Source organism: Camellia sinensis, chromosome 8 (genome assembly GCF_055761805.1).
Source record: "Camellia sinensis isolate YWXY chromosome 8, ASM5576180v1, whole genome shotgun sequence".
Taxonomy (NCBI): Eukaryota; Viridiplantae; Streptophyta; class Magnoliopsida; order Ericales; family Theaceae; genus Camellia; species Camellia sinensis.
In genome coordinates, this window is record NC_138968.1 from 93,962,997 (window position 1) to 93,974,158 (window position 11,162).

The window sequence follows — 11,162 nt, forward strand, 5'->3', positions numbered from 1 at the left end:
AGTCTGAAATTTAGACATCCATGACCGACGTCATCATGTTTAGCCTATCTATACAAAACACTGAAGGCTTGAACTTAGTGCACTGATTTCACAGTACTAACTACCTCGGCTTTTCATTAGAAACTAGCTAGGTCGGCTATCTGACGTTATTGCCCCCTAGGCAAAGTCATGGTTGGTTTCGTAATGTTTCTCATTAAAACATCCCTTTAACTTAGTTCAACTCTACCGTCCTAACAAGCCTAAGTTAAATGTCCAGTTCCTTATTGGAACATTATATCAGCCTAACACTATCTTTCTTATTTAATAAAGTCTAACCAACATACAAATTTCAAAAACAATGTGCAAAGAAAAAATTCTAGCTACTATTTTATTTATCAATACTTCGGCTAATCATTCTCTAAATTATATCAAGAAAGAAAGAAAGAAAGAAAGAAAGAAAGAAAACTAATGGTAGAAAAACTTCAAATTATTGGTGTTCCATGGTCTTGACAATTCCTTACCATCGCAATCTTCCAGCCGATATGCTCTATTGCTGGCAACCAAAATGATTTTGTATTGTCTTTCCTAGTTTGGCCCAAGTTTACCCTCCCTATGATCTTTCTTATTGCCGACAACTTTTCTCAAGATGAGATTCTCAATTTGGAATTCTTTGGGGTTTACCTTTTTGTTGTATGCTCTGGCCAATCTTTGTTGGTATGCCCTAGTTGAAGTGTTATTCGCTCTCTTCTTTCTTCAATTAGATCAAGATCTCGGGCTAAGAAAGCCTCGTTCATTCCATTCTCTGCTGCCTGAGTTCTGACTCCAAGGATGTCAATCTCTAATGGTATAATAGCCTTAGTGCCATAAGCCATGGCAAAAGGCAATTCTCCAGTTGATCTTCTTGGCGTAGTGCGGTACGCCCATAGAACATTGGACAGTTCTTCAACCCACTAGTCCTTGGTAGCCTCCAGTCTCTTTTTGATGCCATCCAGAATGGTTTTGTTCGATGCCTCAGATTAATTGTTGCTTTGGGAAAAGCTGGGCGTTGAATAGTAGTTCTTGATCTTGTACTTAGCGCATAAATTCTTTATCATTTTACTATCAAACTGGGTACCATTGTTTGCCACAATGGCTCTTGGGATTCCAAATCTCACGATAATGTTCCTCCAGATGAAGTTTTCTGCATTCACATCTCGGATCTTGGCTAATGGCTCAGCCTCTACCCATTTTGTAAAGTAATCTGTGGCCACTAGGAGGAACTTTCTCTAGCCAGTTGCCTTGGGCAGTTGGTCGATCAAATCCATGCCCGCCTGGGCAAATGGCCAAGGACTGAACACCGGATTCAAGTCCCCAACTGGTTGATGTATTAAAGGTGCAAATCTTTGACACTTCTTACACTTTCTGACATAAGCTTCAATATCTTTTTGCATGTAAGGCCACCAGTATCCTTACGAGATAACTCTGTGGGCCAATGACCTGCCCCTGCATGACTTCCACAAACTTCTTTATGGATTTCGAACAAAAAATCATCTACCTGGGAAAGGTGCACACATCACAACAGTGATCTTGTGAAGGACCTGTAGAGATGACCTTCGGCTGACAAGTAGAACCTTGCCGACCTTAGTTTGACCTTGTGTGCTTCTTTCTTGTCCTTTGGCAGTCTACCATACTTAATGAACTTAACTAGGGGATCTATCCAGTTAGGTCCTAACTCTACACACATTACTTCATACTTTGTGATCAAGGGCTCAATGCTTGGGCCCGACAAATAGTCTACCATGATAGTTCTAGGAGAATTTGATATGATGGCCAAGGCTAAGTTGGCCAATGCGTCTGTGTGACTATTGTCTCCTTAGCAGATTTGCTGAAATCGATAACTTCTGGACCATGTTAGCAACTTGATGACTTCCTTAACATAAGCCATTATCCTTTCATCTCGGGCGGCATATTTGCTTGTCGCTTGGTTCACGATGAGTTGAGAGTCACAATAAACAATCACCTTTTCGGCTTCGACTGCTGCAGTAGGCTTCAATCTTGCAATCAGTGCCTCGTATTTTGCTTCTTTGTTTGAAGCCTTGAACTCCAATCTTATTGACTATTCCAGTATCTGTCCATTTGGTGAAACCAACACCACTCTTATCCCTGCTCCTTGTCGGTCTGAATTGCCATCGACAAAGATATGGAAAGACTCGCTGATTTAAATGTCGCATGGTTTAAGTTTCTCAACCTTTCTCTTCTGAGCTTCCTTATCCTCTACTTTCTTAGGGGCTTGAACTACCAGCTGTGTCTCTTCTGCTTCCTCTACTCATCCCAGGCCGAGGTTAACTAGTTTAGGCCTTGTGATCGCATTCGGCGTAAACTTAACAACAAAGTCAGCCAGAACCTAGCCTTTGATTGTTGTCCTTGGTGTATATTCTATGTTATATTGACCTTGAACAATAGCCATCGCATAATTCTTCCTGACAAATCCCCATGCTACAGTAAGGATTTCAAATGGTGCTCAGTCAACACCACAATTTTGTGAGCTTGAAAATAATGATTCAATTTCTTTGATGCCATTACCAAAGTAAGTGTCAATTTCTTCAAAGGCAAATATCTCGTCTCCATACTCGCCAATGTCTTGCTTACGTAGTACACCGCTTTCTGTTCTCTTTCTTTTTCTTAGACAACCACTGCACTGATCGCGTGGTTTGAGACTGCTATATACAAAAACATCTCTTCTCCTGGAATTGGGGTTGACAACAAGGGTAGGGAAATTAGGTACTTATTCAAGTCGACCAGAGCAACTTCACATGCTTCTGTCCATACAAAATCTGTAGCTTTCTTTAACAGCTGGAAGAACGGTTTTGCTAGTCAAAATTTGAACCTCATTTGTTGCCGTTGGGCTCTTCAGATTAAGTATGGCCTTGATCTAGTTAGGACTTGCTTCAATCCCCATTCTTGTCACTAGGTACCCCAATGTAGACACCCCATTTTTGACCGTCCTAAAGACTTAGGCGTCTCAGGTTGATCACTCGATGATGAAAGTTATGCTGTACAAACATTCGATTTCTTCAACAAGAAGAGCTTCTAAATCCCAACCTTACACCCCATTTTGGACCAAAACTATTTTAGAGATTAAAACCCTCTTTTTAAAAATATTTTTCCAAAAGTTTCTATGATGTTCCGAGGCTTGCATTTCGTTTGAAATATTACACTTTTCGGTAAACCGAGTAAGGACAAAGTGAAAATAAATGAAAGAGAGGTGAGCTCTATGAAAAAATATTTAAAACATCTTATTTATGGGTTTGGAGTTGAAGAAAATAGGAGGGATGGAAGAAAACTAGTAGGGGAAATGGTTAAGCATGAAACTGTTAAGAGAGAACTAAGTAGCCTTCACTAAATCAGGCCCATCTCTTTGTACGCTTATACTTTAGTTGTGAGGCTGCCACCATTAGAAAGTGGACTTCTGGGGCTTCAATTTAGACTCAAGAATCTTCTAAATCCGAGTCTGGATGAGGGAGATATGGCCGTTTGAAGTTAGGCATCAATCCGTTAGGATAGAAATGAACAGCCTTTACTAAAATAGGCCTATCTCTTTGCACACTTATAATTTAGATGTGAGGCCACCACCATTGGAAAGTATACTTCCAAGATTCAATTTAAACTCAATAATGACCTAAAATCAAGTTCGAATAAAGAAGATATGCCCATTTGAAGTTGGGCCTGGAAGCAGATTTTTGTGGCCGGCCGCCCACTAATAATGGCCTGCCAGCCACTTGTGTAAAACACTAAGGCTCTGTTTGGTTGTGCTCTGTAATCAATTTTCTACCCGTGTGTTGGAGAATGATGTTTGGTTTCGTTTTCAAATCAATTTTCTACACTCTGCAGAGAGAACTCTGATGCACAGGCGCCTTTTTTGTCCACCCGGTAGACTACCCGGATGTCCACTCGGATGTCCGGCTGATTTCCAGATTTTTTTTTTTTTTGCAATTCATTTACATAATCGGGACAAATATTTTCTGAAAATTTTAAAATTTTTTATGTGCTTTAAAATAATTTTGAGTTGTATGTTTAGTTATGAGTTGTAAATTTTTGTATCACATATCAAATGTCACATCAATAATTCCCTACTCAAATCAAACCTCTTTTCCAAAACTATTTTCAAAACTCTTTACCAAACAAATTTTCTACACTCAAATCATAATTCCACAACACACAAACTCAAAATACAACTCATATTCTCAAATCACATTTACAAAACACAACCAAACGCTACCTAATATTTTTTCCTAGCTGTCCCCCAAAAGCTCCAGCTGTTCCTATACAAATATTTTTGACCTAAGAGGTAGTTTTTCTATATATAATTGACCTTCCTTCATATTTTTAGGTTAGAAAAAATTCTAAAAGCCCCAAAACTTGAAATTCTCTCTTTATCTCTATCTTACAAGCCACACACCTTACCCAAACACTTCCTAAACCAATATTGGAGCTCTCCTTGCTAAGATTATTGAGTCCAAATTTCATCTCCTGAGAGTGAGAACTTGTGGGTTTGTTAACAAAAGAGTTGCCTTGCTTCAAGAGGTATAATTTTGAGCATCTTTGCACTACTTCTTTTCTATCTTTTCTTGCTCATTTTGAACTATTTTTCAACTGTTTTTATGGGCTGAAGCTTGTGGTTTAAGACTATTAAAGGTTTGAACCTTGTCTCCTAAGCCTTTACACTTGTGTTTCCCATCTCTTCCTTAACTTTTTTCCAACTTTTTACCACTGAATTTCAGAGTTTTTTAGAGGCTAAAAATCATGTTTTGAGGTCCCCAAAATGGAGGGGTTAGCCACCCCTCCCTTGGCTTGTTTACTAGCTTAAATTCTTCATTATTGTAGCTTACTCCTTTAGCTCTTTTGACTTCAATTCCAGCATTGTTTTAGCCTATTTTAGCATTTTTTTTACGTGTTAGTTTCATTTATGCTTTGTATTGCATGCTTGTAGTGTAATGGTCCTCATAGGCTTGGTGGTTTAGGCTTTAGCCACCAACCTATTTGAGTTGATAGCATTTATTTCTTGCTTTCCACACTTAAGTTCACCTCTAAGAATCGTTGCAACCTCCCTCATTTCTTGATTTTTCATTCGCTTTGAGAGTTGTTTCAACCAATGGATTGTTTAAGCTTGAGATTGAGGTCGTTGTGCTTAATGGTTTAATCTTTTCAGAGGTTCATTACCAACGGCATGGCATCTCTGTCATGCCTAAAATAACCCTTTGTTTGACACTTCTTTCCATTAGAGAACTTAATCTTCATTTTGGGACTAAATGATTAATGAATGGAAGGTAATTTAAAGAGGGGTAATCAATGGTTTAAAAATGAAACAAGAAAACAAAATGCTTTGGGTTCAATTGGACGTTAATTGAAACTATTGAGTCTTGAAGTGTTTCATACTAACTAGTGATGAAAATGGTTCAAGTTTCAACGTCAACCGCTTCCCTTGATCAATATCATGATAGGGAGGAGGTTCATGAGTCTTTAATTGCGCATTTATTGAAATTGTGTCCCTTGATTCATGAGTCATCACGCAATGAAATCTCATCGATTGATGGCTTGCGAATCAAGCCTACCCCTCCTTTGAGCTATTTGATGATAAGAAGAGGCAAGGTGGACAAACATCCCTTGAGAATGCTTTTTTTGTGCTCTGTTTGTTCTCTGTTGCAGAAGGAGAAATTCAACATTAGTGCCCGGCAAACCACTTTTACCGGGCGGCAGGCCACTACTTCTGGGTTGTCGGCCATTTTTTTTTGCCAAGCAGTATCCCTTTTCTAGTAGAACAGAGCAGAGGCCGAGGCGGAAAAATAGTGCAATTTTTTAACTATGCAACAGAGGTATTCCGGTAGCAAAACAGAGTAGTTAGTTAATTTGTGATGTTATAATAATTAGCTAGTATAGTTAATTCATTTCATTTGGGTTGTAATAGTTAGTTAATTCGTAGTAATTAGCTAGGATATTTATTCGGACCCTCCTACGCAAGTGCAAACTTGTAATAATTTGTGTGTCTTCCAACCTGTAGACGTCCCCGAACGCCCCGGGAGGATGAGTCCCATTCTGTTCGCCTGTGGGTCACTACAGTTCAGACTCTCAAATTGTCACGGTTCTAAATCTAAACCAAAGAGTCCAAATCCGGCAAATCGTTTTGAGAAAACAGATTTTTAGAAAGAAGTGCCAAACATGGACTGCTTTGCCAGATACAGAGTCGCCACCTAAATATTTTTTATGGGGGAATTTTGGAAACCCTGACTTGTTGCCTAAGGCCACGTGTTCGTCATCACCAAAGTTGCCTCGACTCGGGAACTTGGGTACGATTAGGGAAGGTCAGCTATGAGCACCCCCGCTCGCCCGATCAAAGATTGGCCTCTACTAACCATGATATCTTTTTTTGAAAATATTACGTGTTCTTATTTCGGTTATTAGCCTAGATTTACTATGTTATGCGCACAGCAAACAAGTATAGACTAGGTCGCCTGAATTGGAACAAAACATTTCATGTTTGTTTGTTTAAAAATGGTTTGATGATGCTACCCGTAAGTAGGCTAAGACATGGATTTTGCCACCCTCAAGTGGACTTAGAAAATATGGTTTTGCCACTTCCAAGTGGGCTTAAAACTCGCATCCAATGCATTGTCCCAATTCAAATAACCCAACCTTCACCCACAGGCATTCAGGCAGTTATATCACCTAAGCACATAGCCTCATGGTAAGCATGCTAATATGGCAACACTCACACGCATGCAAGATGCTAAAGCATAAGAGCTTACCTAGTACTCCAAGCCAAAACATAAACTAGTTAGTAATCAAATGCATGATCCTAGTTTATGTTAAGATGGCTAATGCAACACATACAGAATGCAACAAGAATAGGCTCGACTAATCTAAGAATGGCATATGATGATGCCACAGCTAACAAGTATTCAACTTGAAATTGAAATACAATGCAGTTAGTATGATGCGCCGAGCCCGGTGCATGCAATACAGATGGATGGATACATGCATGCAAAACATAAGGTATGCTAATTTAAATATGCCCTAATACTAACCATTGAAAGCTAGTAAATAAAAAGGGAAGAAAGATGTGAGGTTAAAAGACTTACACACACTCACGCACACTTATTACACAATTGCCCTCACTCGGAGGGTCCGAATAAATATTACACAACCAAATGAATACTACTAAATTAAATATTATAGAACTTCTAATTAATTAACGAATTAAATGCAGAAGGAAGGTGGCTGCAGCCCTGCCTCAGAATGCGTGGATGACGCATGCTTGACTCGCCTTGCTCGGAAACCCGTACGATGCCACTATTGCCTCTGTTTACACTGCCTTGCTCCTCTGAAAAATTATGAAAGTTTCCAGAACTACTTTGAGCTTCCTTCTGAGTGTTGTGGAGTGCCACCGGCCAGAACAAAAGGCCACCGGCCATGGGAATGGGATTATCAGCCAAAGCTTGTGTCATCGGCTAGACACTGATGGCCGGTCGGTACTAGAGATGGCCGGTCGGCTATTTCTTCCTGCAGAATCCTGCAGTTGACAGCAGCAGAGGGCAAGCAGTGTATGGCATGGAATTTTCAAACAAATGTGTGCATGGCCACACTCCCTATCATGCAATGGACTCAAGGGAGCGTGGCTCTCGACCCTCGGGCCATCAATTATGCATTCTGATGCATGATGGCCTAAGAGGCCAAGTTTGCCATTCAATGTAAATGCATGCACAAAAGAAATGAATGCCTCATGCCCTATCATGTTGAGATCAAGGGCATTGGCGACCGAGGAGTGAGACGCGTTACATCACTTCAAGTACGAACGCATCCCATTCCTCATATTTGGTTTGACACCCCAAACCAAACCTAATGCAATGCGTGTATGTCATATATAATGCAAAATGATGCAACTTAATGCAATGCAATATGAGCATGCTAGCCTAATACAATGTAATACTACCAAGACATGCAAGCTAATCTGATGTCACATTAGTATGCCAAGTATGCAACAAGGTCATGTGATGCCATTAGCTAAGCAATATGCGAAAATGCAAACAAGATATAATGCAAGCATGCAACTAATATAATGCAATATACATCATGCCAAGTATGCAATTATGCACAAGGGTGGTCTTAAACTGAAATGGGAGGCCTCAGCCATACCCCAAAAACAGTGGCCAAAGATGGTGCAAAAGAGCACCAATTATGCTTGCAAACATGCACACAACAAGGTTCATCATCTAAGCATGGAAGGGGACAACTCTAGGCATACTTGAAGGCGATATACATGGACGTTAAACACTCATGTTAAACTCTGAAAAGCATGCGAAGAATGATGCCAAAACATGCTAGGGAATAGGTGCGGAATAGAAGGCATTCAAGGCCACAAAAGAGAGCATTGCCCAACACCTATCCCAAGCAAACATGGAATGGACTATGCAACCAAAAATAGAGTTACAATGCACCAAAACAAGTCCCAAAACCCACTGTTATGGCAGCTCGAATGACTCAAACACATAGGCATGCATAAAAGCCCAAACATGGAGCATGAGACCACACCTCTTCAAGGCATTGAAAGGAGAACAAATGTAAGCATGTAAGCACAAAACAAGGACTAAAATGACATAATAAGTGATTCCAAATCACTGAAATAGCCTAGGTAATGCATGCTAATGACTCACACACCCGATGCCAACATGCTAGAATGCAAAGGGACTATACAAAGCATGAAAGGTATGACCAAATCAATACCTAACAGACTTCAAGCATGATGAAACATGACCAAAAGCTTCACAAAGCTAGGCAAAAACATGAGAGCATGGTAGGCTAAATGCATGATGCACTTCTAGGCAAAATAAGGGAATACAAAGCAAGTATATTAAGCATGCAAGGGGCCATTAATCCGACCAAAAAAAGAGATATAATATGACCAAATAACACCCAAAAACCTCTAAAATGAAGCCAAAAGCAATTAAGCATACATGCTACCCTTATGAGCCAAAAATGCGAACAAAAAGAGAGACAAAGGGAGAGGGGTGTCCCTCCCTTATGCAAGACTTCAAGACCCCTTTTCACCACTGAAAATCCTCTGGATTTCAGTGGTGGGAAGGCCAATACACAAAAGGATTCAAAGCTCAACAAAGAAGGTACAAAAGGGCCAAACAAGGTTTAAGAGGGGGAGGTCGACTCCCAACACCAAAGTGACCTTAATGAAGTATCTTAAGCATGAAACTACAAGACTTTTTTCAGTTATACACAAAGCTTAAATCCGTATGCAAGATAGCTTAAAGACTAGTGCAAGTTTGGGAAAAATAAAGCAAAAGTGTTACCCTTAAAGAACACTTCAAGAACAGCAAGTGCAGCCACCTTCTTCTGATCAAAACCAACTCAAAACTTGAAGAACAAACCCTCAACTCCTCCAAAGTCGAAGTATGGTGTAATACTATGTGTTCTAGTGCAAAACTAAGAACAAACTACACTTTTAGGCCCTCAAACACACACAAATCAAGAGAGAGAGGGAGATATAGAGAGAGAGGGTGATATATATCAGAGATATATGTAATTAGATCTGGTTTTGCTGAACCCCTTCAAAGGAGGAGGAAGGTCTCCTTAAATAGACAAGGCAAAGTGTTAAGCTTCCAAGAGAAGCTAACAAAAGGGGTCAAGGCTTCCTAAAGAAGCTAAGGCAAAAGGGCCAAGGCTTCCTTAGGAAGCTGAGACAGGTGTCCAAGCTTCTTGAGGAAGCTAAGACAAAGGTCCAAGCTTCCCCAAGAAGCTAGACCAAAAGGGTGCAAAGGGTGCAAATTCCTCCATACGCCTATATGGAGGACAGGTCCGTGCACTCCAGCTGGCACAACTGGCATGCATAATGCCTGAAAAAGGCAAAAAAGTGGTACCGGCCAGAAAAGGAGACCACCGGCCAAATGCATGGTTGGCCGACCACACAAAATGCCAATAAACCTCAAATAAGTGCCGACCGACCAAACATTTGGTCGGTAGGAAAAAAGGAAAGGCCGGTGGCTTCATGCCACGGCCAGTGGGTTTCAGGGGTGGCTAACAAGCCTCTTCCCACCCTTAGAAGCACAAAACACAAGTCCCTAGTGTAAAACCAAGTACATAATAGAAAAGTTAAGAGATCCTGAGGCAAGGTGCGCGGCCGAGGCCTCTGGGAACTCAAAACGAACATGAACATGGATGATCACCGAGCGTTCGAACGGTGACGTCCAAGTCTTGAGGACGGTCAAAAATGGGGTGTCTACAGTTGCCCCTCTTTGACAGAGCTCGAAAGTCATAACAATGACGGGAGTGAATGTCAAAGCCCAGAGGCAACCCATTTTTGACAAGGCCGAAGACTTAGACAAAGCATACAAGCTACAGATAAAGATATGCGCCCGAAGGCAGGGGCAAAATGCAAGAACAATGCACAAAGCCGAGTATAACTTATGATCATGCAAAGAAAGCTGTAACGAAGCATATACATACAATAAATGCAACAATTTAAGCAGTCTAATCATAAATCCAACAACATTACAATGCAAAAAGGAGGTAAGAGAATTATGTAACTCTCGCTACGTTTCACGCGGAGAATACAATACCTGTGCGGTTCGCCTGGTCACTCCAGCTTCAGATGAATCGTACATACAATATCATGCCTGTAAGAAAAAGGAAACTTAACAGGTACAATATTGTTAGCAGTATGCGTAACAATGCAATTGAAAGTGCGTGACAATGCAAGTCGAATAGGGCGCATAACAATGCGATTTGAAATAAGCATAACAATGCTATGAAGGCACAAACACATGTAAGTAAAGAACACGTGACAATGTGCATAATGCGTGAAGATGTAGACACATGTAAGTAAAGCACATGCGACAACGTGCACAATGTGTATAAAAGGGAACTTAAACACATGTAAGTAAAGCATAACGCGACAACGCATGCAATGTGTATAAAAGGAGCTTGAACACATGTAAGTAAAGCATAACGCAACAACGCATGCAATGTATATAAAAGGAACTTGAACACATGTAAGTAAAGCATAACGTGACAACACATGCAATGTGTGAAAAGGAACTTGAACACATGTAAGTAAAGCATAACGCGACAACGCATGCAATGTATGAAAAGGAACTTGAACACATGTAAGTAAAGCATAACGCGACGACGCATGCAATGTG